The sequence below is a fragment of the Panthera leo genome, chromosome B1 (genome assembly GCF_018350215.1).
Source record: "Panthera leo isolate Ple1 chromosome B1, P.leo_Ple1_pat1.1, whole genome shotgun sequence".
Classification (NCBI taxonomy): domain Eukaryota; kingdom Metazoa; phylum Chordata; class Mammalia; order Carnivora; family Felidae; genus Panthera; species Panthera leo.
Genome location: NC_056682.1, coordinates 48963526 through 48976244, shown reverse-complemented (window position 1 = coordinate 48976244; position 12719 = coordinate 48963526). Strand labels below are relative to the sequence as shown.

The following is a 12719-nucleotide window of genomic DNA, read 5'->3' as shown; positions in this document are numbered from 1 at the left end:
AGTGGTATATGAGCGTTTCATCCTCACCGCATCCTCACCAGCACTTGGTCAGTCTTTTTAATTTTAATAGGTTTGTGGTGGTATCTCATTGTGGTTTTGATTTATATTTTTCCCTGATCACTAATGATGTTGACCATCTTCTTGTGCACTAATAAATGTCTCTTGTGAAGTCCGTTCAAACATTTCACCCATTTATACGGGTTATTTGTCTTATTACTGAGTTGCAAGAGATATTTATATATTCTATTTATAAATTACTTGTCAAATGTTTTCTTCCAATGTGTAACATATCTGATCATATACTTAACTGGATCTCTTGGTGTGCAGATTTTAATTTTTATGAAATTTATCACATTTTTCTCTTATGGTTAATGCTTTTCTTGTTTTAGCTGAGAAATCTTTGCCACCCAAAGATCATGAAGGTATTTTTCTGCGTTTATTCTAGAAGCGCTATAATTTTTTTTTTTTAAGTAAGTCTTTATGCCCAGCACAGAGCCCAACACAGAGCTTGAACTCATGACCCTGAGATGAAGACCTGAGCTGAGATTGAGTCGGACACTGAAGTGACTGAGCCTCCCAGGAGCTCCTAGAAGTGCTATAATTTTAACATTTGTATTTAGGCCTTCATCTATCTTGAATTAATTTTTATGAGTAACATGAGCTAGGGGTCAAGATACACTTTTTTCCTTATGATTTCCAATTGTCCTAGCACCATTTTTGAAGAATCTTTCTTTTTCTCGTTGACTTCTTTTGGTTCCTTTGTAAAACAAAACAAAACAAAACAAAACAAAACAAAACATCAATGGGCTAATTAATGTTGAGCTAATTTCTGACTCTGTTTCTGTTACACTTGTCTGTTCATCTTTGTGACAGTACCGTACTATCTTGAATACTAAATCTTCATAGTCATTACTGAAATCAGGCTATGTAAGTCCTCCAAATTGGTTCTTTTTTTTTTCATGAATTTTTTTTTCTTTTTTGCTATTCTATGTCATTTATATTGCCATATACATTTTAGTATCTGCCTTTCAATTTCTATAACAAAGACGTGCAGGAGCTTTGAGATTGCATTAACTATAGATCAGTTGGGGAGAATGTCCACTATTAAGTCTTTCAATCTGTGAACGTGTGTATCTCTCCATTTATTCTGGTCTTTTAAAATTTCTCTCAGCAACGTTTTGTCATTTTATACATACAGATTTCATACAAATTTTGTTAAAGTTATTCCCAATTATCTTATGTTCTTTCATGCTATTGTGATATTTTTTTAATTTCCTTTTTCATTTTTTTTTGTAGCTAGTATATAGACAAATGATTGATTTTTATGTATTGCTCTTGTATCCTTTGCCCTTGAGAAGTTGTTTTTTGGTAAAAGTAAGGTTTGCTTTTTAATAGATTCCTTAGGAATTTCTACATGTACCATTATTTTGTTCGTAGATAGAAACAAATTTACTTCTTTCCCTGTCTTTCTATTTTCTTTTTTTGCCTTATTTCACTGGCTAAGATCTCCAGTACAATGTTGAATGCAAGTGGTATGTCCATACCTTTGCCTTGTTCTTGATTTTAGAGAGAAAGCATTTGGTATTTAACATTTAAATATGATGTTAATCGAAAGATTTTCATAAGACAACTTTATCAAAGTTTGAAGTTTCCTTTGATTCTTAAGTCTACTGAGACTTTTAATTAGAAAACATTGAATTGTTACAATTTTTTTGCATCTGTTGAGATGACCAAATGATTTTTCTCCTTTATTCTTCTGTATAAATGATGAACCATATTAATTGATTTTCAAAGTGTTAAACTACCTAGCATTACTGTGACAAAACCTGCTTAGTCATGATGAATTATCTTTTTTATATATGACTAGATTTGATTTGCTAGTACCCTCATTCAATTTGTTAAGAATTTTTGCATTTATATTCATGAAGATCATTGGTCTATGATTTTATCTTCTTGCACTTTACTCATTCCCTCCTTACCTTTTGAAAGAGTTTGTGTAAGATTGCTATTTATTTTGTAAATGTTTAAAATAAATTTTCTTAGGAAAAGGTTTTTAATTCTGAATTCAGTTTTTAAAATGCACTTAAGACTATGGAGACTTTTCTATTATTTTTGTATTAGCTTCTGTAATTTTTGTCTTTCAAGAAATTTTTTCATTTCACCTAGATTGTTGAATTTGGTAGTATAACTTGGTTCATAATATTACCTTATTATACTTCACTCTGCAGGATCCATAGTGATGTCCCCTCTTTCATTCCTGATATTGTTAATTTATTTGTTCTTCCTTTGTTTTTCTTGAAAATTTAGTTAAGAGTATATCAGTTTTATTCATATTTTCAAAGGACTAACTTTTGGTTGTGTTAATTTCCTTATTGTTTGTCTTTTTTTAATTGATTTTGGCTTTTTTAGTTGTCTCTCTTTATCTTATTCTGTGTTAACATTTGTTTCTTTTTCTAGTTTCTCAAAGCAGAAACATAAATCAATGATTTAAAAATTGCTTTTCTTTTTTTATATAGTCATTTAAATGTTTATTTTTGAGAGAGAGAGAGAGCACGAGAGCACAAGGGAGGAGCAGAGAGAGGGAAAGCCCGATGCAGGGCTCAAACTCATGAACCTGTAAGATGATGGTCTCGGCCAAAGTCAGACGCTGAACTAAATGAGCCACCCAGGTGTCCCACTTATATAGTCACTTAAGCTCTATTTTATTTTATTTTTTCCTAAGAACTACTTTATCTGCATCTGACAAATTTTGGTATGTTATATTTTTAATACCAGTTAAAAATTTTTTCTAATTTTCTTTGCGATGTTTTTTCTCTGACCTATATAATTAGAAGTGTGGCATTAGAGTGTTCACTTCAGCAGCACACATACTAAAATTGGAACGACACAGAGAAGATTAGCACGGGCCCTGTGCAAGGATGGCATGCAAATTCGTGAAGCTTCCAGAAAAAGAAAAGAAAAAAGAAAAGAAAAGGAAAGAAAAAAAGAAAAGAAAAGAAAAGAAAAGAAAAAGAAAAGAAAGAAAAGAAAAAGTGTGGCATTAGAAGCATCTCTTTTACACAGCGTATCGTTAGGTCTTACTTTTTTTTTTTTTAAGTCTAGTTTGACATTCTCTGTCTTCTAATTTGAGTATTTAGTTCACTTATATATAATGTAATTATTATATAATTTTTTTAGGCCCATATCTTTCTTTTTGGGTTTTTATTTGTCTTGTTTTTTATGTTCATTTACTCCTATTTTTCATCTATTTTTAGCTCAATTAAGTATTTTTAGTATTTCATTTTACCTCTTCTATTTGCTTTTCTGTTCTACCTCTTGGCTTTATTTTTTAGTGGTTGCTGTAAGAGTTACAATATACTTCCTTCCTATCCTACCTTGAATTAATGTTATTTTTGTTCACATATGATGTAAGAACTTTCCACTTATCTATCTCCCTTTCATTTTGCCACTGTTATCATTCATTTTCCTTTTTTGTATGTAATAACTTCACAATGCATTGTGGTGATTATCCCTTTAACAATAAATTTTCTTTTAAGGAAATCAAGAAATAAAAAGAAAAAGTATTTTATATCCATAAACTTAACACTTATTGTTTCTTTCATTGGGTAAAAGAGGGTTGTGTGTGAAACTTAAGTTTGTAACTGGTATAATCTCCTTTCAGCCTAAAGATATTCCCTTAATATTTCTTTTTTAGCATAAGAGACTGTTAAAAAACTGAGAACAAACTGAGGGTTGATGGGGGGGTGGGAGGGAGGGGAGGGTGGGTGATGGGTATTGAGGAGGGCACCTTTTGGGATGAGCACTGGGTGTGGTATGGAAACCAATTTGACAGTAAATTTCATATATTAAAAAATAAAAAAATAATAATAAAAAAAAGAAGCAAAAAAAAAATATTTCTTTTTTGTGCAAGTGTACTGGTTATAAACTGCTCAGCTTTGTTTATATGAAAATCTCTTTTACAGTCCGTGTTTGTATGCTTTTACATGTTGACATACTTTTAATATCATATTTAAGAAACTGTTGCCTAACTCACTATTCTAAAATTTTTATATGTTGTTTTTTGATGTTTTATACTTTAGCTTTTACAATTAGGTCTATAATCCATTTTGAGTTAATTTTTGTGTATGTTAAGAGGTAAGGGCCAAGATTCATATTTTGTATATCATTATACTATTGTTCCAGTACTGCTTTTTATAAAGATTATTCTTTCTTCATTGAATTGCTTTGGCAATCTTGTTGAAAATCAACAGACAATATATAAGTGGATCTATTTCTGAACTCTCTATTCTGTCCCATTGATCTATGAGTCTATCTCTATACAAATACCACACTATCTTGATTACTATAGCTTTGTACATCTTGAAATCAGGTAGTATGTCTTTCTACTTTCTTCTATTTTTCTAATTTAAAAAAATTAATTTTTTAATGTTTATTCAATTTTTGAGAGAGAGCGAGTGAGCAGGGGAGGGACAGAGAGAGAAGACACAGAATCTGAAGCAGGCTCCAAGCTCCAGTCAGCACAGAGCTTGTTGAGGTATTTGAACCCATGAACTGTGAAATCATGACCTGAGCCAAAGCCAAAGCTGGATGCTCAACTGACTGAGCCACTCAGGTGTCCCTACTTTCTTCTTTTTTAAAAAACATAGTTTTGGCTCTGGGGTACCTGGGTGGCTCAGTTGGGTGAGCATCTGACTCTTGGTTTCAGCTCTGGTCATAATCCCATGGTTTGTAGGTTTCAGCCCTGCATCCGGCTGTGTGCTGACAGTGCAGAGCCTGCTTGGGCTTCTCTCTCTCCCTCTCTGTCTGCCCCTCCCCTGCTCATGCTCTGTCTCTCGCTCTCAAAATAAATAAACATTAAAAAAATAGTTTTAAAAAAGTTTGGGCTCTTCTAGGTCCTTTGCATTTCCAAACAAATTTTAGAGTAAGTTTATTTCTTTAAAAATTCCTGATGGGATTTTTTTATTAGGATTACATTCAATCTATATATCAATATGGAGTAACCTCATATTGTAACAATATTGAGTCTTCTGATCCATGAATATTGTATTTATCTACAGTTATTTAGGTCTTCCTTAAGTTCTCACAGCAATGTGATTTTCCGTTTTCTAAATCTCAGGTCTTACATGTATTTGCCAAATTTTTTACTAGGTATTTCACATTTTTGATATCATTGTATTAGTTTTTCATTCCAACTTCTAGCTGTGCCTTGCTAGTGTATAGAAATACAATTGATATTTGTTTATTGACCTTGTGTTCTCAATTTTGTTTACTCATTGCTGAGTCTTTTTTTTTTTTTTTTTTTTTTTTTTGGCAAATCCTTAGTATTCTTTACCTAGTCAATCACTGTCCTCAAATAAAGACAGTTTTACTTCTTCCTTTTCAATCTGGGCATCTTCTTTTATCTTTTACTTCTGTTATTGCATTGGATAGGATTGTCAATACATGGTTAACTCAAAGTGGTAAAAGCATACATACATCCTTGACTCTTTTCTGGTCTTAGGGGAAAGCATTAAGCCTTGTATCATTAAGAATGATGTTAACTCTAGGTTGTTTGTTTGTTTTAGGATGTTTTATAACAGATTGAGAAAGGCTCAATCTATTCCTAGTGTGTGGTGAGGTTTTTCTAATATATAAATTTTGGATTTTTTCAAATGCTTTTTCTGCATCTATAGAGAGAATTATATTATCTTATTTTCTATTAATGTGGCAAATTATCTTTATTTTGAGTGTTAAAACAACTTTGTATTTCTGAGATAAAACTCATTTTTGATATATTACCTTCATATATATTGTTGGATTCAGTTTGCTAAAATTTTGTTAAGAAATTTCACTTCTAGCGGTGCCTAGGTGGCTCAGTCAGTTGAGCCTCTGACTCTTGATTTCGGCTCAGATCATGATCTCAGGGTCATGGGATTGAGCTGCCCATTGGGCTCTGTGCTAAGCATGGGAGCCTTCTTAAGATTCTTTCTCTCAAAAAAAAAAAAAGATTTTCTTTCTCTCTCTCTCTTCCTCTGCCCTTCTCCCCTGTTGTGCTCTCTCTCTCTCTCAAATTAAAAAAAAATTTTTTAAAGAAATTTTGCTGCTATATTCTAAGGATATTGATCTGTAGTTTTCTTTTCTTATGATTTTCTTTTCCTGTAATATGTATTAGGTTTTGTTATCAAGATAATGCTGGATTCATAGAATGAGTTAGCAAGTGTTCCCTCCTCTTCTATTTTCTGAAAGAGTTTGTATAGAATTTTTCATGTTTCTATTGTTGCCTAATGTCTCCAGGCATAATTGCATGTAGGGCGCTGTTTAGGATTAAAGATAATGAACATAAATTTATTTTCAAATCATATTCTAGGTCATTCCAAACTTTCTGGCTGACTTCATGTCAGATCTGATTGTGTGGAAAGAAAGCATGACTTAGAATAGATGAAACACAGGTAGTAGACATTTTAATACTTAATAATTTGTGCCTCACCCCAGAGGATTTAGTTGGGTGCCCATTTTGGACTTAGGGAAAAGACCATTGGGAGTTTGGTGGGCACCTGGCTTCCTTTGTAAAGCCCCCAGCTTTCACAGCAGAGATTATGCTCCTGTCTCTAACCCCTGTATTGCTCTTCCTAATCCCTAATCCTAAATATGTGCCTTGTCACATGTTTAGTGACAAGGCAACTGGGCCAGAGAAGCCCAGCAGGCCCTGAGATTGGCGCCTTGTTACAGCTGTGTCAATAGCTTGCTCTGAGTCCTTGAACAAATCTGTTTCTGAGGACCTCAGCTTTCTCAGGTGCAAAGCACAGGCCCAACTGAACCCCCAATCCTATCCTTCTGTAAGAAGCACCTCACCATAGCTGGCTTCCATACATTCTGAGTTCAAATCTGCATAACTTCTACATGGCCTTGAGTGAATTACTTAACTTTTCTCAGCCTTGTTTTCTGACCTATAAAATGAAAATACTTTCAGTTTGTGAGAATTGGATGAGATACTATACACCGATTTTATTTTATATTAGTTTTTAAATGTTTTATTTATTTTTGGCGAGACAGGGCACAAGCAGGGAAGGGGCAGAGAGCCAGTGGAAGAGAGGGTCTGAAGCGGGTTCTGTGCTGACCGCAGCGGGCCTGATACAGGGCTCGAACTCTGTGAGATTATGACCTGAGCGAAAGTTTGATGCTCAGCGGACTGAGCCACCCAGGCGCCCCGAGATACTGCACACAAATTTTAAAGAACATAGTATGCTTTCTCTCTTACACTTGTGGTTCTCAAATTTTCTTTGGCGGGGGGGGGTGCACCAGAATTCCCTGTGGATTTCTCCCCCTCACTCCTCCCTGTGCTGTCCCCTCTGTGATTCTGAAGTGGGCAGTGGAAACCTGCAGCCTGCATTTCTAGGGCCTCCTGGGTGGTTGTCCCTGCTAAGAGCACTGCCCTAACCTCTGTAACATCTCCCACCACATCAAACAGAGAGCCTTGCACTTTGAAGTGTGCAAAAGAAAACAAAAAGACCGGGTAGGTGATGGCAAGGAAAACAACCTGTGCTTCTGCAGGTCAAGCAATCCCCTGGGAGGCTGCTCAGGGTCCCTCCAGGCCCTCCCCAGCCCCGGCCCAGCGCTGCTGGAAAGCGCGGCGTGATCCCACCGTGTTTGTCAGCTCCCTGCTCGCGTCATTTCTGGCTCTGTTTTGACAGGTGTGTCCAAGGCTGGCGCAGCACATGTTGCCAGCACAGCCTGGGCCAGGGAGGAGGAGCCGGAGGAAGGCCCAGAGGCTCAGCCCAGGCTGGAGGGGCGGTGAAGTGGCCTGGGGAGGAATGGTGGGCAGGCCCAGGGTTTTTAGACATAACCCAGTCCTGTGGCCCCCAGGAAGCCCCCTTGCTGTCTCCTTAGAAGGAAGCCCGGGAGCTCCTTCAAGGCTTTGCAAACCTGGCGGGGAGTAAAACACCTGACGGCAAAGGCCATGATTCTGATCCAGTGATGAGAAATCTCGCAGGCTATCACCTCTTAGTCCGGGTTCAGACTTTAACGCCTCGGCCCTGGCAAGTTCCAGGGGAGCAACCAAGCAGGGCGGGAGGAAGAGCACTTGGTCAGAATTGCAGGATAGAGAAATCCAGCGCATTCCAGGTGACTTCCTGATGGCGTCAAGACCCGGCCACTCTCTTTGTTCCCTGGTAGAGGAACCAACGTCGGAGATGCGTGGTGTCAGCCTGCAATCCCACTACAAATGGAGGGCCCAGCGGGGTAGAAGCCTGCCCCGTTGCAATTCCATGTCCGCGAAGGAATTCTATCATGGAGCCCACCCAGTCATCCCACGTGATGCGGGTGGATCACAGAGTTTTTGCACAGAACAGTGTATCGATTCATGGTGTTTGCTGTAGGCTTTATGGTTCCAACTGCCCTCCCCACCAACACCTGTCGGCTCTCGGGCTTTCCAGAACCTTAAAATGGTCTGGACATTCTGAAGGGTCACATTAGTAGCGAGGGCTATTTGATGAGGTGGGATAGAGACAGAGACCCGCGGGCACTTTCTGGGGAATGTGCATCAGGAGCCCAATGGTCGTGACCAGCGGCAAAGTGGCCTGAGAAGTGGAGTTTACAGCACAACCAGAGATGTGAGAAGTTGAGGGGACCAGGACCTGAGCTTTAGTCCCAGGTGGGTGACAAACTCCTCACCTCTCTCAGCCTTTGCTGTCTCTCTTGGAAAGTAGAGAGGCTGAGCCTGGTGATTCACCAGCTCTCTCTGGGCTCTAACGATATAGGGAATGTGGCAGTGGGAGCTGCAAGGGCTCCCGTTCCGACCACTCATCTGCAGTGGGCAGTGGTGACCGCCACTCAAGAAGGTCTGCATCTGTATAATGCACATGATAACGGCTGCTAATCGCCTGACCACCACTGCCAGGTACTGGGGACTGAGCTGTGTCTCCATGAAATCCATGTGCCGAAGCCCTAACCCTCAGTGCGATTGTATCTGGAGATAAGGTACTAGGAAGTAGCTGAGGTTAAATGAGGTCTCTTAAGGGTGGGGCCCTAATCTGTTAAGACTGTGGCCTTATGAAAAAAGGAAGAGAGTGCTCTCTCTCACTCCCTCTCTCCCCTCCCCTTCTTTCCCTACCCCACACCCTGGACCAGGTGAGGACACAGCCATCTGCAAGCCAGGAAGAGCTGGCATCTTGCTCTGGGACTTCCTAGCCTCTGGAACCCTGAGAGAATTAATTTCTATTGGTTGAGCCACCCAGCCTCTGTTATGGCAGCCTGAGCTGACCAGTGCACCAAGCAATTGGCCAAATGCACTGTTGAAAAGAAAACCCCAGGCCCAAAATGGTGGTAACTGGGCCAGGCCAGATCATCAGACCTGGCCTTAGTACCTAACCTAATTGCAGTTTCAGTCTCCCCCAGAAATGTAAATCTTAACCTGTCAGTCGGGAATTTTCTGATAACAGCAATGAGGTAATCTGTGGACCTGGGCCCTCTCCATCCCCCAAAGGAAGATGAGGTAATCTGTGTAATAAAACCCTTTGCCCTTCCCACTAGGGGAAGGTGATTTTGCCTGAAATAATCCTTTCTTTTCTTTTGCTTATAATTTTTCTGCCCTACCCTCCTTCCTCCAAAAACTTTCCATTTTGGGGTGCTTGGGTGGCTCAGTCGGTTAAGCATCTGACTCTTGATTTTGGCTCAGGTCACGATCTCACGGTTCATGAGACAGAGACCCCCCTCGGGCTCTGTGCTGACAGTGCGGAGCCTGCTTGGGATTCTCTCTCTCTTGTTCTCCCCTACTCACGCTCTGGGTCTCAAAATAAATAAACATTAAAAAAAATAAAAACAAGGGGCTCCTGGGTGGCTCAGTTGGTTGAGCGTCTGACTCTTGATTTCAGCTCAGGTCATGATCCTGGGGTCACAGGATCGAGCCCCACATCAGGCTCTGTGCTGAGCACAGAGCCTGCTTAAGACTGTCTCTCTTCTCTCTCTCTCCCCCTCTGCCCCTGCTCATGTTCTCTCTTTCTCTAAAATAAATAGAATGAAAAAAATAAATAAAAATTAAAAAATAAAAACAAAACAAAACTTCCCATGTTGTACAACTCCTTACAGTCTCCCTCTCTTCACTAGATGGGGTGCTGCCCGATTCAGTGAATCACTTGATAAAGCCAACTAGATCTTCAAATTTCATCAGCTGAATTTTTTTTTTTTTAATATAGTATCCTCTTACTTAATCCCCTCAATGACCTCAGGAGGTAGGTGCAATTGTAATCCCCATTTTACAGGGACGGAAACAGAACCATAGAGAGGGTAACTTGCCCAAGGCTGTTTTAACAGAGGTACATCTAAAAACTCATTATCTATGTGACTTTGGGAAGCTAATCTCTCCAAACCACCGCTTCCCCATCCGTAAAGGGGGAATAATAATAGTATATATGGATATAATAGCTGCATTACAAGTTGTAGTGAGGATTAGATGTGTGAATATATGTAAAGTGTTGGGTCACCTGGTTGGCTCAGTCGGAGAAGCAGGTAACTCTTGATCTCGGGGTTGTGAGTTCAAGCCCCACGTTGGGTGCAGAGATTATTACTTAATAAATAAGTAAATAAATGAACTTAAATTTTTTAAAATATATGTAGAATGCTTAGAATGGTATTCTGTTGCATAAGTCCCCCACTGGTGTCTGTTATTATTGTTGCTATGATTCTCCTTATTCCTTTATTGCCAACCACAGATTTATGGCCAGCTTCGCTCAGAGCCAGTCTGGCCCTTCTGCCTCTAATTTGACCACAAGACTCTCTCCCTGTGTGGTCCCAGCCCACTGGATCAAGGTGGATCCTGGACGGGCCCCCAGGGTTGGCAGTTCAATTGCTATCCTAGGGTTGGGAATGAGCAATCAAAGGACAGGGTCCTTGCAGGGGAGAGCAGTAACCCAGTTAAGCTGAGCCTTATGCACACAGAAGATGATGGTCAGGAGAAAGGGGACAGAGGGGAGCAGAGAGGAGAGGTCAGTGGCCACCAAGAGAAGAGACCAGTCACCCTTGACAGTGAAGACAGAAGCCTGAGAGGCTGGCAGCCTCCCACGGGTAGCAAGCCCAAGACCCGGCTGTTCTTCAGCATCTGTAGCTCTGATTTTGCCTGCTGTGCCTATTTCATAAATACTCTCTCTCTTCCTTCCTCGGTAGGGCTTGAGAGGACTTCCCTGAACAGGGAAGGTGGAGGTATGCACCTGTGGGGGCGGCGACAGCACAGGTGGGCTCAGGTGCGTGCCTCACCCTCCCCTGTGAATCAAGCTGAACTTCACCCTCCAAATCACACAGCCGGGGATGCTGGTGGCCAACGGTCTAGGACACATGAGTTTTCTTACGTCTTTATTCTTACGTTATTGAGTCACGAGGTTTTTGTTGTTGATTTATTTTGAGAGAGAGAGAGTATGTGCACGCATGAGTCGGGGAGGGGCAGAGAGAGGGGGAGGGAGAGAATCCCAAGCAGGCTCTGCACGGTCAGTGCAGAGCCCGACATGGGACTTGAACTCACGAACTGTGAGATCGTGATGTGAGCCGAAACCAAGAGTCAGATGCTTAACCAACTGAGTCACCCAGGTGCCTCATCTGTGTCTAATTTATAAATTAAACGCTCTCATCGGTATGTATATTTGGAAAAAAGGCAGAATACGTATGGGGTTCAGTACTATCTGTGGTTTCAGGCATCTAATGGGGGTCTTGGAACCCCTCACAGATAATGGGAGACTATTGTATAGCCTCTTGGTTTTGTTTCTGTGGAGAAACCTTACTAACACACATCACTTCCCCCTCCCTTCCAAAAAACAAAATCGAAACAGGGCATAGGACTTGTACTGGGCTGCGTTTTATTAGCAAGTGACCATACTATGCTACTATAGACCGAATATTTGTGTCTCCCCCAAATTTATGTGTTGAAATCCTAACCTCCGCTGTGATGGAACTAGGAGGTGGGGTCTTTGGAAGGTGTTTAGGTCTTGAGGGTGGAGCCCTCATGAATGGGATTAGTGCCTTTAGAAAAGTGACCTCAGCAAGCTCCCTCTCCCCTCCTGCCATGTGAGGGCACAGTGAGCAGATGGCCATCTATGAACCAGGAAGCAGGGCCTCACCAGGCCCTAAGTCTGCTGGCACCTTGATCTTAGACTTTCAGCCTCCAGAACTGGGAGAAATAAATGTCTGCCGTTTGTAAATCGCCAGTCTGTGGTATCCAGTTAGAATAGCCAAAATGTACTAAGACATATGCTTTCAAAGCCAGCCCCCGAGGGCAGAGCTCCCTCCTACACTCTGGCTTCCTGGAGCAGACCTGGCTGATTCACAGGGGACCCAGCTGTCCTCTGTTTTCTGTGGATCCTGGAGAGGCAGGCTTTCGGGGGCAGATCTGGCCCGATCTCTTTCTGCTTTTCTGTTTTATCTGCAGAACAGGGAAGGTGAAGGTGTCACTCAGATTGTCTAGGGCTCCGTTTAGCCTGTTGCAAGAATAATAGAACTCACCTTGTTTCTCACTGGGTTCCTGCTCTTTATGGGTGGTTCCCTCACATGCACTTGGTCCCTGGCCCCCAGAGGACCGCTGTGAATTCCTGCCACAGCTCTGTGTCTCTAGATTGAGGGGCAGGGGGTTAGGGCCAAACTCTACAGTGAATATCTAGGGGACCCTTCGTCCACCGGTTCCCCTTCAAAGTCCAAGTGAGGCAGAGCCCCTGAAGGCATTATGCCCCTGGTTGGGCAGAAAGGACCAGAAGACACCTCCC

At 40.8% G+C, this 12719-nt stretch overlaps 1 non-coding gene across 1 annotated transcript; it reads left to right on the top strand.

Annotated features, from left to right (window-relative positions):
- The first annotated feature begins 2846 nt into the window (after positions 1-2846).
- LOC122218781 lies at positions 2847-2953 on the top strand. Its single transcript, XR_006202111.1, has one exon. It is a non-coding gene; the product is annotated as a U6 spliceosomal RNA (small nuclear RNA).
- The last annotated feature ends 9766 nt before the right edge of the window (positions 2954-12719 follow it).